We start from the raw sequence: 13,140 nt of genomic DNA, 5'->3' as shown, positions 1-13,140 counted from the left end.
CAAAGTCCTCCATGTTCCCACAACAAATCAATACCTCTGGGGGTACTGATCCAGGAGTTTCCTTGTCTTCTGGATTGGTTCAAAATTACAAGGCTACGGAGTTGAACGTAAGTAGTCGTAAACCCATGAAATTGGGTCGGCTGTCCAACGACGGTTATAAAATAAAATATATTAAAACCCTAAATCCTTTAATAAAACTAGTCTCAAGATGAAAATAATCTTAAATCAAAGAAATTATAAGTTTTTTTTTCCCGCGAAGTCTTGTATGCTTACCTAAAATTCACCTAGTCTTGAAATTTTAATGAACAATGCAATTTGATCCTATTGCAATTGATCCTAGTGTGACGTCAGCTAAGACGTCATTTTGGACCTAAGTGGCCATTTTACCTAAGTAACAATACTTTTTAAAAAAAGGCATTAAAAAATATTTTTTAACCCTTTAAGGATGAAAGGTTTGAAACTGCAATATTTTTGCTTGATTGAAAAAAAGGGTTTGGTTTTAGAACAAACATTTTCATGACTATAAAAAAAAAAAAAAAATTCCGGGGCAAGGTTGCCGTAATGTTACATGCTTTCTGAGCAATGCGAAAAGTTTTTTTCCAAAGGAACGAAATAATGCAAATACAAACCATTTAAGCAAAAATATTAATAAATGTTAAAAAAAATTTCGAAAGAACCTCACTCAAGGGAAGGTAAATAAACGAACAAAATACCTTATTCTTTTATTGTTTTCTAATGTCCTGTAAAATATAGTTTTATAGTATGCGAAAACCTTCTTTCAAGGTTTTTACGTAATCACCAATTGGATTTGAAAGGTAAGAAAAATATTTCCTGTCAATGAACTTTTTATTCTGGACACAGCTCAAATTGCGTGTTTAAGAAAATGGACACAGCATTAAGTTGGTGAGTTTATTTTTGAGATATGGGACCAGAGAGGTCCCCTAAATACTTCTTGAGTTGTGAATAAAAGAGAATTTCATCGAACGATATTTTTGTTTTAATTAAGAATCAGAAATTCTAACCTACAGTTCAAACTGGATCGTTTTCAATACTAGTTCAGATCAATATTGCAAACAAAGAGGGTCCAAACTTATTGACACGGTCCCAAAAGTTAGAGTTGAAGCAAGAAAAAAAAACGATGCCAAGGCCTAAACTTACAGAGGCTGAAAAAGTCAAAGCCAAAGAACGGAGACGGAAATACCCTAAGCGTTACACACAAACGGGAAAACGAAAAGATTCCGTTTGCAAACGCAAGCATGAAGCCCGTCCCTCACAAAAGTACCAAAGTGGTTGAGAGAATTGAACCCTTCTGAAGTGCGAATGGTGGCTCTCCGAACCCCTTTCATGCAAATACTGGAACTGGATGTTGATCACCAGTTAGAGATAAAAGGATCCATTGTCAACTTACAAAATAACTTGCACAAGACCGTAGACTGTCTTCCATGCAATGTAAGTGATTCATTCACTATTCATATAAAATTGAGAAAAAAGCCAAGCTATCAAATCATATTTCATATATGAACTTGTGAATCCGAAACGGATATATGATACAGCTTACAATCTCTTGCAGCTTACAAGACCATTGCACCAATCTGAAAATGTTAATATTGATCTCGATTGGCTGTTCAGTGTCTATTAAGTCATCAAAAGAATTTACACAGAATCAGGGTCAGAATACCAGACTAGCCATGGCCTGAGACCCCCAATGATTAGGGTCCCCCTTAAAATGGACTTTTTGAAAATAAATTTTAAAAAGTTACGAAAAACAGTGATTTTTCAAAATGTTACGATTATTTTTTAGTTCTAATTTAATAAAATAAAGTAAAATTTAATTTATTATTATTTATTTTTATTTTACACGCGCTTTCTTAAATGAAAAGATTCATAAATACTTTTATATTTGAATAAATAAAAAATATACGAGAAAAAAATGCAATATGAGGCACCAAAAATTTGAATGGCCTAGGGCCCCGTGTACGCCTTATCCGCCCCGGCACAGAATGTGTCTGAACTGCATTCAAATATGTCTGCGAAATTGTGTACCGAGCAGTTCAGGATTAACAATTAAAGATGTTCAAGATTAAAACACAATAAAGTTGCTTTTCAAAAAAAAATTAATTAGACAACAACCATTTTGTAGTGAATCGTATTTTTATTTTTATTTTTACCTGGTGGTAAATTTCTTTAAATTATCAAATTCAGCCTCACGAAAAGTGTTAAATAACAGATATTGGTTTAAAAATTCAAATAGCAGAAATTTTGAATTGAAAAATAATTCCTTGCAAATGAATTAATAAACGAAGGGATTGATTGTCTTACAAGCATGTACATACAAGGCTGTCAACTACCACACTTTTTACAAATTATTTTATTTATTTCCGTTTCGTTTTCATCATTCAGGTATTGATTTCTTGAAAATAAATATGATGTTGCAGCACTCAGAATATGTCGACTTTTATCGATTTTAGTAATTAAAGATAAGTTTTTGTTAACGGATAAATTAATACTTTAATTTCTCTAAATTTTTTATTATAAGATTTCGTTTTAATTCACTTGACAAATTATAAAAACCCTAAACTAAACTTTGAATATAAATATTGTTAGATTGTGAGTGTGGGGAAAATAGATATCGACAATGTCAACCTTCATCTATGAAAAGGTACTCAATCATAGAAGCGAATTAATATGTCTTATGTACTAGTAAATTGGAATTTTATTATTGTAATGGTCGACACACTACAGTACTTCCCCACCAGAATTATATATGCTATAGAATTCAAAGAACGGATATCACTAGCAGATTCATTGCTGTTTTGTGAAAAGCCATGAGAGCTGTATTAAGATCACCGTACTTTTGCTGATCGTGATAGCTGTATAAAGTTCACGGTCGTGCTTGCTCCTCTGTTGCTATTAGAAGTCAAGTATATGCAGGACGATAGAGTGTGATAGAGACTGAGTCGCAAGAGCACGAGGAGGTGGTTAATGTCGCAGTCACAAGTAACAAGTCAACTGTTCAATGTGGACAATCCATCGAAGTAAGCGTGTTCACATAACGCCAGAAAGTTACCAATGTGGGGAGAGAAGCTATGTCAGCCTTCTATGTAAAGGTACCCCATCGTGAAATCTAGTTAACAAGTCTTATATACTAGAAAATTGGAATTGTATTTTTGTTGTGGTAGACGCATTAACAGTGGTTTATTTTCTTATATTAAGATGAATTTTATTTCAATGTGGTAAGTTTGGTGTTTGCAATGCTCCAATTTAATATTCTTCTAAATTCCGCCTCTGCACTGCAATTGTTTATTCCTTATTAAATAAAATTGAAATAATTTAAATTGAAATTAGCTATCGCTACGCTCGAATATCCCATCTGGGAAGTAGACCGGTTCCATGCCGTGACCCTTCACCTGTCCCTCTCCTCCTCTTCTCAGTTGTGAAGGAAGTTACTAACGATATTTTCCCTTTTCTATATATTTTTCGTTTTTAATTGTCAGAAATATTTTTTTTTAATTTTCACGACGCTTTCTTTTAGAATTACATCCCATATAGTTTTCAGTTCCATATAGTTTCCTAACTTAAAAGTTTTTAATCTATTTGAAAATCAACAGGGAAACTGACGTATTTCCTTCTCCAATGACTCTTCCCACGCTATAAGTAAAAGCATGCGAAGTTGTGCCATAGGTAGAGAGTTCTGCTCTACGCCACCTGTAGCCGATTAAGATCCCTAATAGTATCCTAACTTAAAAAGATTTAACTCATTTGAAAATCGAGACAGAAACTAACTTATTTCCTGCTCCTAGGACATCCACACGCTAATAGTGAAAGCATGCAAAATATTGCCATAGGTAGACAGTTCTGCTCTACACCACCTACAGCCCATTCCGATTGCAAATATCTAAATTAATCTATAATTAGTGTCACACAATGAACTGATCGTTAAGACTCGGTTCCCAGCAGATCACTGAAGTCAAACATCACTGGTTGCATGAAACATCACTGTGCAAGTGGGTGACCAATTGGATCAGTCTGCGTAAAGACCGATGGTGTGCGGTATTGGTCCTCGTTTAATTGTTCTACCGTAAATTGCTCGACTTTGCGAGCAGGTCGTCAGGCTACCGAAGCGGGGGTCCCATCCCCTCTGCAAAGGATCAAAATTGTGATGGCATGTCTTCGGATCATCCTCAAGGATGTTTCCCGAACCGTCGCCAATAGCCCATTTTGCAGCTCTAGTGCGACGTAAATTAACAAACAAACAAACAAACATTGCGCAGCTCCAGTGTGACGTAAATGAACTACAGCAACAACAACTGTAATTAATATAAAACGAATGATTAAAAATACCCGAATGTATCCTTTTAGTATTTTTGTTTCAGATTATAATCCTTAAAAAATGAATTAATTTTAAGAACTTGTAGGGGGCTGCTCCTAAGTTTATGAACCCCGCTGTTCGTAAATGCTGTTTTAGTTCATTTACGTCGCACTAGAGCTGCACAATGGACTATTGGCGACGGTCTGGGAAACATCCCTGAGGATGATCCGAAGACATGCCATCACAATTTCCTGTTCGTAAATGACTTTCATGCATTACGGACAAAGGGGCCATTTTCTCTACTTAAGATATGCTGAATTCGATTTCGGAGATGAAGCTCTAATTGAAGGAATCTCATTCGCACCTCCTTGTACCATATTTCAGCAGTGAGAATGGCCCTATAATTGTTTGCGTGCAAAGCTTCCCAGTCTGGATTTCGCATTATTGCTTCTGTGCTAATTACAAATTTATTAAAAAATGAGTGGCAACAGTTTTCTATCAACAATGTTATTTATCATCAACAGTGGTTAGGACGTAGAAATATTCAGTATATATCTGAAAATTTAATATTTTTATAAAGTTAAGTATGTTTAATTCATGTACATTAAAGTTTCTGATTTAAACTTTAAGAAAGATTTACCAGAAGCTGGTTAAATTTTTTCTACAAAAACATGATCGTCATGAGGAATTATATAAACTCTTAAACAAATCTCATCTACCCTTGCAGTTACATGAAAAATTCTCATTATTGGAGATTTTAAGGTAAGAATTTAACTGTGCTCAAATGTCACTATCAGTTTTTATTTTTTCCTGAAATGAACTAATGTTATGAAATATATTTACCTTATAATTGTCCTCATGAAAGTGTTTACTTGTTGATCATGAATACCATCCTGCATAAGGTTGTAATTTTTATGATTTCACATTAATTAACTGGTTTTTTAAAATAATTTGCATCGCAGTGCTGCTGGATTACATAATCAAGACATGCAGACACTATTATCGATTCAGCAGTAATTGCACAATCTATTAAAAAAAATGAAAATTTATGGTAAGAAAGGTAATAATTTTTTTTTCTTCCTTGTAGCTGTTAGACATCCTGATTGTATAAAATTCCTGCATCTAAAATACAAAGTTGTTACACAAAGCTGAAGGTTTAAAATACATAGTGCAATTTTATTGCTTTAATAATTCCTCTTTAGAGCATTTATTTTATAGTAAATCTTATCACTTCCAAATGTTTATAAAGTTATTGTTTTTAAATTCGGTATGGAATAATAACCTGCTTGGCTTACTCTTGTGACAACTATTCCTGTTTTGTGTTATATTTAATATATATTACAAAGTTTATTTCTCTTCCACTATTGCAGTATAGGAAAATATTGTACCCATTCCTATTTTTTACATAAAAAGATGTTTTAATTCCCTCAAGATAAAGTATTGAGAAAGAAGTTTATTGCTTGTTATGCCAGTTGTGGGGATATTTCCATATCGTGAGATGTCGTGCCAACTACAATTGCCAAGGTGCTAAATAGACTTTTAACTTGCAAATTTTTTGGAAAAAAAAAACATGTAAGTGTTTGTCTGAAGGTGGCTACAAGTTATATCTTTCAAATTGATCCCTTTCTGTGATCTTTTATTTAGTTTCTCGCATGCCGCTGCCCGGAAAGTTGCCAAGACTTGGCTATTATTCTGCCACAGATCACAATATGGAAATCCCCACCCCCCAAGATCGTTACCATATTTTGCTCATTTCCTAAACAAATTTGTGTGAAATAATGCTACCTAGTGTTATTGGGGTTCATTAAAATATTTTTTTTAAAATCTAAATCCATGGCTTTTAAAGTTCAAAATATAACATTGTGTGTAATTAAGAAAAGTAAAAAGAAAAAAACACTTACAATGTAAAGATATTAGAACCACATAATATGTGTCCATTTAATTTGTCACTTATTATTGCAAACTTTAATAAAAAAAATTATTAAATGTAGTTCTTTAATCTTCACTGATGGGCAAAATTAAAAGATGTAAAACATTCCTCCTTAAAAATCACAGAAAACTAGCACAATTAGGTGCCATATAATATCAGCGTTGCGCTGGTATCACCTACACCAGCGGAAGGTATAAAAGTCTGCATCCAGTTGTTCTGCTAATTCCACTCCGCATTACAATTGTGCCTTTTATCGTTTTGCTGTTTTTTTTTAAAATTTTTATTTTATTTTACTGTTCTTGTGTAATTGAGTTCCAGAATTGTGTTTTAGACTTCAAAACTTGTCGAAAACTTCCAAAAACCTGTTTCTTTTATAAATTGGTGACATTTTATTAGATACTAAATCATGCAATATATTTGCATTACATGCTACTATAATTATAGTTTATATTATATATTACATGTAAAAAATGTAGTTAAAATTATTGAAACTGTATTGGTTTTTCTAATGGAAATCTTAATACTTTAAGGCACATATTATAACTACTCAGTTTATATTACATATAATAACTATGAGTTATTAATTAATTTTAATCTAAATACTTATTTATTTTAATTTTTCCATGTTAAAATTTAGACAAACTCTTAGGTTAAGTAAAATTAAAGTGTTCACCAATAATTCTGATTCAAGGTTTAATTTTTTTATTTTATTGATTCTTAAAATATATGTTGTTATTAATTCTAACCTTGGAAGCATCTGACCATGCAATAAGACTTTGGAGGACATTCAAGTAGCCTTGGAGAAATTTTTGGTCTAAAAAAATTTAAACAGAATTTTTTATTAAAAAATAAGTGGCTTTTCAAAAGTTTACCCTGTAAAAAAAAAAAAAAAAAAAAAACATCTATGTCAATTTGTGTATTTATTAGTTCAAATTCCTGAAGTTTATAAGTGAGACCTTGTATTTAGTAGATTATTACTATTTCAATATATTTTGATTATTTTATAATGCATATGCTCATTCAAAATTGGATGAAATTAAATAAAAAAATTCTATTTATAAACTTCGTTTTTCAAAAATATTTCGAAAAGATTGTTGTACTGAAAGAAAAAAGCTAAAATGTTTGGAAAATTTTTTTTGCCACCCTGATTGCATGGACCACCCAGAGTAACTTTTAATGTAATGATTGGATCTTCTAGCATTCGTTCTAAATGATTCTAGGAGGATCTAAAATATACTAATTAATTAGTGTAGACGATATTCTAAGTTACAAAATCAGATGTAAAATTGTACTTTCCCTGAATAAACATACTTTTTTTCCCGATGGATTAATAACCCCGAAAAGTATGATGTACCGAAAAGTATGATGTATTTCCTCTACTTATGACCTATTTCTAACAAATTATTAAATCATGGTTTGAGAAGAAATTAATAAATTGATAGTTAAAAATTATTGTTTAAATTGATTGTTTTAATCATTTACACCCTAATATAGAAAAACCCAAATTTTTTTTTCCTTTTTTTTATTTCTTCCTAAAAAAATCACTCTCATTTGCTCGTGCTATAATATATTGTTCGGTGCAAAAACATTTTCCTAAATTTTCTTTTTCAACTAAGCATATAGCATTAAGACTCTATTTATTTATTTATTTTTGGTTTTTCTAGATATCAGATAATTTAGAGTTATTCTAGATAAGCATGTCAGATTGAGACTCTTTTGAGTTATTCAGGATATGAGATCATTTTGGAATTATTCTGAAAAAGGCATCTCAGATCAAGACTTTTTTTTTTTTAGTTATTCTAAAATTTTAAGTTCCTTAATCCTTTGCAGTTTAATTTTAACGTATTTTCTATTGAAAATGGGAATACATAATTTTCTTATGATCTGAACATTATGAAAAAAAAACAGCCTTATGAAGCCTGAAACCTAAAGGTAAATTTTTTTTCTTCTAAATTTCTAGACAATGTGAAGAATATATGTATCCTATCCAGTAAACAAAAAGGTGAGTTGACTGAAAAAAAGTTATCTCTCTTTTTTGAAATTTATATGTATATATATCGTTTATTTATGTGTCGTTGTATGCACATACATGATTAGTACACATTATATCAGTACAGTACAGAACCCGTTATCCGGAAATCAAAAAACCGGAACGAAATTCGATAAATTTTCCCGCCATTTAAAAAAAAAAATTGTTTTTCTTCATAAGATTTTAGGATTTTTCTTTCTTTTTTGAAAGATGTTCACCTTACCATCATTTTGGAAATAATCGTTAGTGTATTACTTCATCGTTTTTTCTTATTTTCAAGATTATTTCCAAAATTTTTTTTTTTTAGTTGGTTTTAACAATAAAAAAACGGCTTTTTGTAGCGATACCGAAAACCGGATAATCGGTTCCCTACTGTACATGCCCAAGCACACGTGAGTACATTGTATATACAGAAGTAGAATGAATAAATTTTACTTCTACTTATGTACGTTGATACATGTATTTTTTATTTTCTATTTTTTGCTTAGTATGTTTTATTTTGCATTTTTTGGTTAATTTGTTCTATTTTCTTTTTTAAAAAAAATACCCAAAAAATGCTTTTTTAATGCTCTTTACACTAATTAATGAATTTTTTTTTGCTTTGGCTATATTAATACAATATTAGAAAGCTCTCCTTTTAGCAGATATAATCTTTTGAGCTTTTGACAAGATTATATCTTTTCCTTATTTTGCTTTTCAGCTTTTTACTTTTTTTTTTTTAAATTTTAAATTTATTTTTTATTTTCTTTACTAATATTTTATTTATTAATAAATTTTTCTTCTTCTCTCTTATTTCTTCCTTGTATTTCTTTTCCTTGCACATGTGTGTGTGTCTATATATTCAATTTGTGTATTTATTAGTTCAAATTCCTGAAGTTTATAAGTGAGACCTTGTATTTAGTAGATTATTACTATTTCACTNCGATCGGGACCATCGCTATTCCGGATAACTGATTTTTCCGGTTTTCTGAATCGCTACAAAAAGCCGTTTTTCTTATCGTTACTTACTTACTTACTTGATGAAGTAATACACTAATGATTATTTCCAAAATGATGGTAAGGTAATCTTTCAAAAAAGAAAGAAAAATCCGAAAATCTTATGAGGAAAAAAAAAATTATTTTTTTTAAATGGCGAGAAAATTTATCGAATTTCGTTCCGGTTTTTTGGTTTTCTGATTTACGAATAACGGGTTCTGTACTGTATATATAAGTTCAAATTGTAGAATAAAACAAAGAAAAATTATAGACATATGAAAAAAAGGGGGGAAATAATAAGTAAAAAAAATGACAAACAACAGTTAAAAAAAAAGAAAATGAAATGAAACTTATTGTTTTTCTTAACTTTCTTCGTGTTTTCTTGTATTTATTTATTATATATATATATATATAGGTTCAAAATAATCAAATGTATAAAAATTACAGAACTATGAAAAAGCGAAAAAGAAAAGTAATAAAATCCGGAGAAGAAAAAAAAATTGTATCAATATAGCCAAAGCAAAATATATCAATACAATAGTGTGAGGAGCACTCAAAAAATTTTACAACAAATATAATGGAACTCAATAAGTAAAAATATCACGTAAAAATAAAATTTAAAGAATAAAAATCAGAAGAAAGCATAAAATCTGTAAAGTGACTCGCAAATTCAAATGAGCTTAAATAAACGGAAATTTTTCAAGAATAATTTAAAATAGCACAATTGAGAAGCACAAATTCGGGTAAAAGCGTAAATAGAGGGGTTTTGTTTTAAATTGCGTTCTTACTGTAGTACCTACTGAAGTGCGTTTGATTTGTTAGTACTAATTTTGTTAATAGTATGGTCCCGAAAATGGGTGTGCGCAAGGTTATATTATACTGGATAATTTAAAGTAATTGACAGTTAATAATTTTAGAAAATTAACTTTTATTTAAGAAAAAAATAAAATGGAAAAGCGAAAGAAACATGAATTTGCACCAGGGTTCGTGATTTTTTTTTTTTTAAAAATTGAAAAAAATCAAAAAATTTTTATTTAAATCGGATTTTTTTTATTTAAATCCGAATTTTTTTATTCAAATACAAATTGCTTATTCAAATTAATTTTTTACTAAAAAAACTTTGTAAATGTTTAATCAAAATTAAGTTAATATTAAAACTACATTATAATAATATTTTAGAAGCTCTAACTACCTGAAACAATTTTTCATTATAATACATAACTTTAAATGCATAACAACTATTTTGAAACAAATGCATGATTCAAATTTAAAGACTAGATGAAATGGAGAATTTAAAGAATACCATTTAAACAAAGTTTCAATTACCAAACCCTAATTTTAATTTAAAATTGTGATTTCTTTTTTTTTCCTCTTGATTTTTAGAATGACAAAATAAATATAACAGATTGTGTTTATAAATGTAGTCATTCATCAAAAAATAAATAAATATTTAATCTATATTTTTTTATATTAAAATATTTATTTTTAATCCTGTATCAAAATAGATAAGTTAAACTAAAAAAAAAAATTTATTTTTAAATTTTTTCATAGAAAATCTGATATTGTTAAAGATACTGTAAACATATTGAGGAGAAAAAAAATACTTAAATGTTTACTTTAATCTGTACTTTCAATCTCAAAAATCAAAAGATTTTTAAAAATGTAATTTCAAATTTGTTGGAATTTAACACATACCAAGAAAAAAAGTAATTTCGTTAACTAAAATTAATTAATGCAGCATTTTATTTAAAATAAATTTTGAAACTAGGAAAGGAAATAATAAAAGTAGGGGAGAGTCGGTTAGCCCTGCCAAGAAGGTACCCTCGCCCACTGTCAATTTCATATGTCAGAATATTTTTTCAAGTCAATGGGCCATCGGACATTAATTGTTATATTAAAAAAATATTATTTTCAAAGTTTCACATATTTATGATAAAATTTGTGGTACACTCAAGTATTTGATATACTCAAGTATGTGTGATAAAAATGATAAATTAGGTTTATCTATTGTGAATAAATTGGTCATTTTCATTTACACCTGAAAAAACAGTCAAAAAACATAATTTTTGTAACTGGGCAGGGCTACCCGACACATTTTGAAAAGAACTGAAAAACATGTTTTTTTTTAAATTTCTGTTTTTTTAAGTTGAACTATTCTTTTTCTGGTTTATTCTTTTTGCATTATTTAATTAGATGATAAAACAATAGAAACATACAAAAATATTGATTATTACTCAATATTATACAGAAATATAACCAATACTCCTTAAGTGGGCGGGGCTACCCGACTCTCCCCTATCAATAATTTAAAACACTACTTTTTAACTTTTTAAGTAAATATATGTATATAAAAAAATCAGGTGATTTAAATCAATGATTTTTTTAAAAAAATAATTTTATTTAGATCAAGCTGATTTTCCGCAGGGCTTTTAAAATTTCGATATTTTAGCACGATATTATTACGAATCGCAAGCAAAGAATCACTCATTTAGATAACCATTTTTGACGTGGTTTATTTGTGCGGATTTCATTGCAAATCCAATTATTTTTCTATCATTATTTTGGTAATTATTACTACACATTTCTACAAGTCCCGACTTTTTTTATTCGCTGTTGCGATACTTTTAATTTCGAATCCCGCAACTAAATACATCACTCTTTGACGGGCTTTATTTTCCCATGATTTAAAAAAAATTCTGATATTTTTTATTCTATAGTTTAACCGAACGCGAGTTTAAATCGCGCATTAAAATAATTACTTTTTAACTGCTCTATCTGTGCCAATTTTAACATAAATATAAGAGGTTTTTTGGACGTGTTTTTTCATTCTTTCCTGTAATTGACGCATTTTCACTTGTGATTTTGAATATCCTGATATTTTAACACAATATTACAACTCGTGAAATTCAAATCTGTTTGAAATTTTTTTTATAACTTCAAGTAATTGTGTATCTTAGCAAAATCAACACCTTTCCGAAAAGGATAAATGAAAAATCATACGTTTTTATTCTTCTCACAATTTGAAAAGCACACATCACATTTTCTATTTATGTAATTTAAAAGTCGCACTCAGCTATGTGTATTCAAACAATTTTAAAATAACACATCGCTATTTGTTGATGTAAAAATCAGAAAAGGAAGAACACCGCTTGGGTGATTCAAAACTGATAGTTATTTTCCCTAAGTTTAATACTGCCCAGAACAGCAACTTCTGTCGAAAGACTGTTTTCTAGAGTGAATTTGGCCTGTTCAAAATTACAGAGCAGTCTTTGAACAAAATCAATAGATTTTTCATTTAATGGCTTGAAAAAGCTATCACATGATCAGGTAGATAAAATTATCACAATAATTAAAAATTTTGCAAATTGCAGGATGGATACCCTTAAGAAATTTTTTTAACTATTTTCTACCTACTTCAACTATTTCATGTCATTTATGATTATATGCTGGGAAATAATTTGTATATCATTAAATCATTGAAAGAATTAACTCCTGTCCATCTTTTGAAAACATTTACTATTTAAACAAAAACGTAACAGACAAGATTAAGCGAAACATTAATGTTTTGAAAATGAACAGAACATTTAAACCTCTTCACTCGGAAGAGATCATTCAACTTCTGCTTACATATAATATAAACTACAGTTATGTCACTGTTACGGTTAAATTTTAAAGTCTAATAGTTTATCGACAGATATTGCATACGTAAAAAAGGCTTTATTTTATGTATGTAAATTTTTTTTCTTCCAGTTTTAAGCAGTTTGACATGTTACTGGGGCCCAAAACATTTCTGCACCCAGGGGCCCTGCTTGATGTTTAGACGGTCCTGTAAATATGTATTATTAACATTATAAAAATAACAATTGTGACATAATAAGACAATACAAATGAGAAAAC

At 29.5% G+C, this 13,140-nt stretch overlaps 1 protein-coding gene across 1 annotated transcript in view; it reads left to right on the top strand.

The window, feature by feature from the left end:
* Nucleotides 1–13,140, top strand: part of LOC122268382 (uro-adherence factor A) — a 151,729-nt gene that overhangs the window by 128,159 nt on the left and 10,430 nt on the right. Inside the window, exon 4 of the mRNA XM_071185369.1 lies at nt 8,200–8,241. The gene's annotated coding sequence lies outside the window, so the exon portion shown is untranslated. The remainder of the gene's footprint in view (nt 1–8,199; nt 8,242–13,140) is intronic.

This window comes from Parasteatoda tepidariorum, chromosome 9, assembly GCF_043381705.1.
Source record: "Parasteatoda tepidariorum isolate YZ-2023 chromosome 9, CAS_Ptep_4.0, whole genome shotgun sequence".
Taxonomy (NCBI): domain Eukaryota; kingdom Metazoa; phylum Arthropoda; class Arachnida; order Araneae; family Theridiidae; genus Parasteatoda; species Parasteatoda tepidariorum.
Note: the sequence above shows the minus strand (reverse complement) of the source record. Positions and strands in the feature narration are given on the sequence as shown.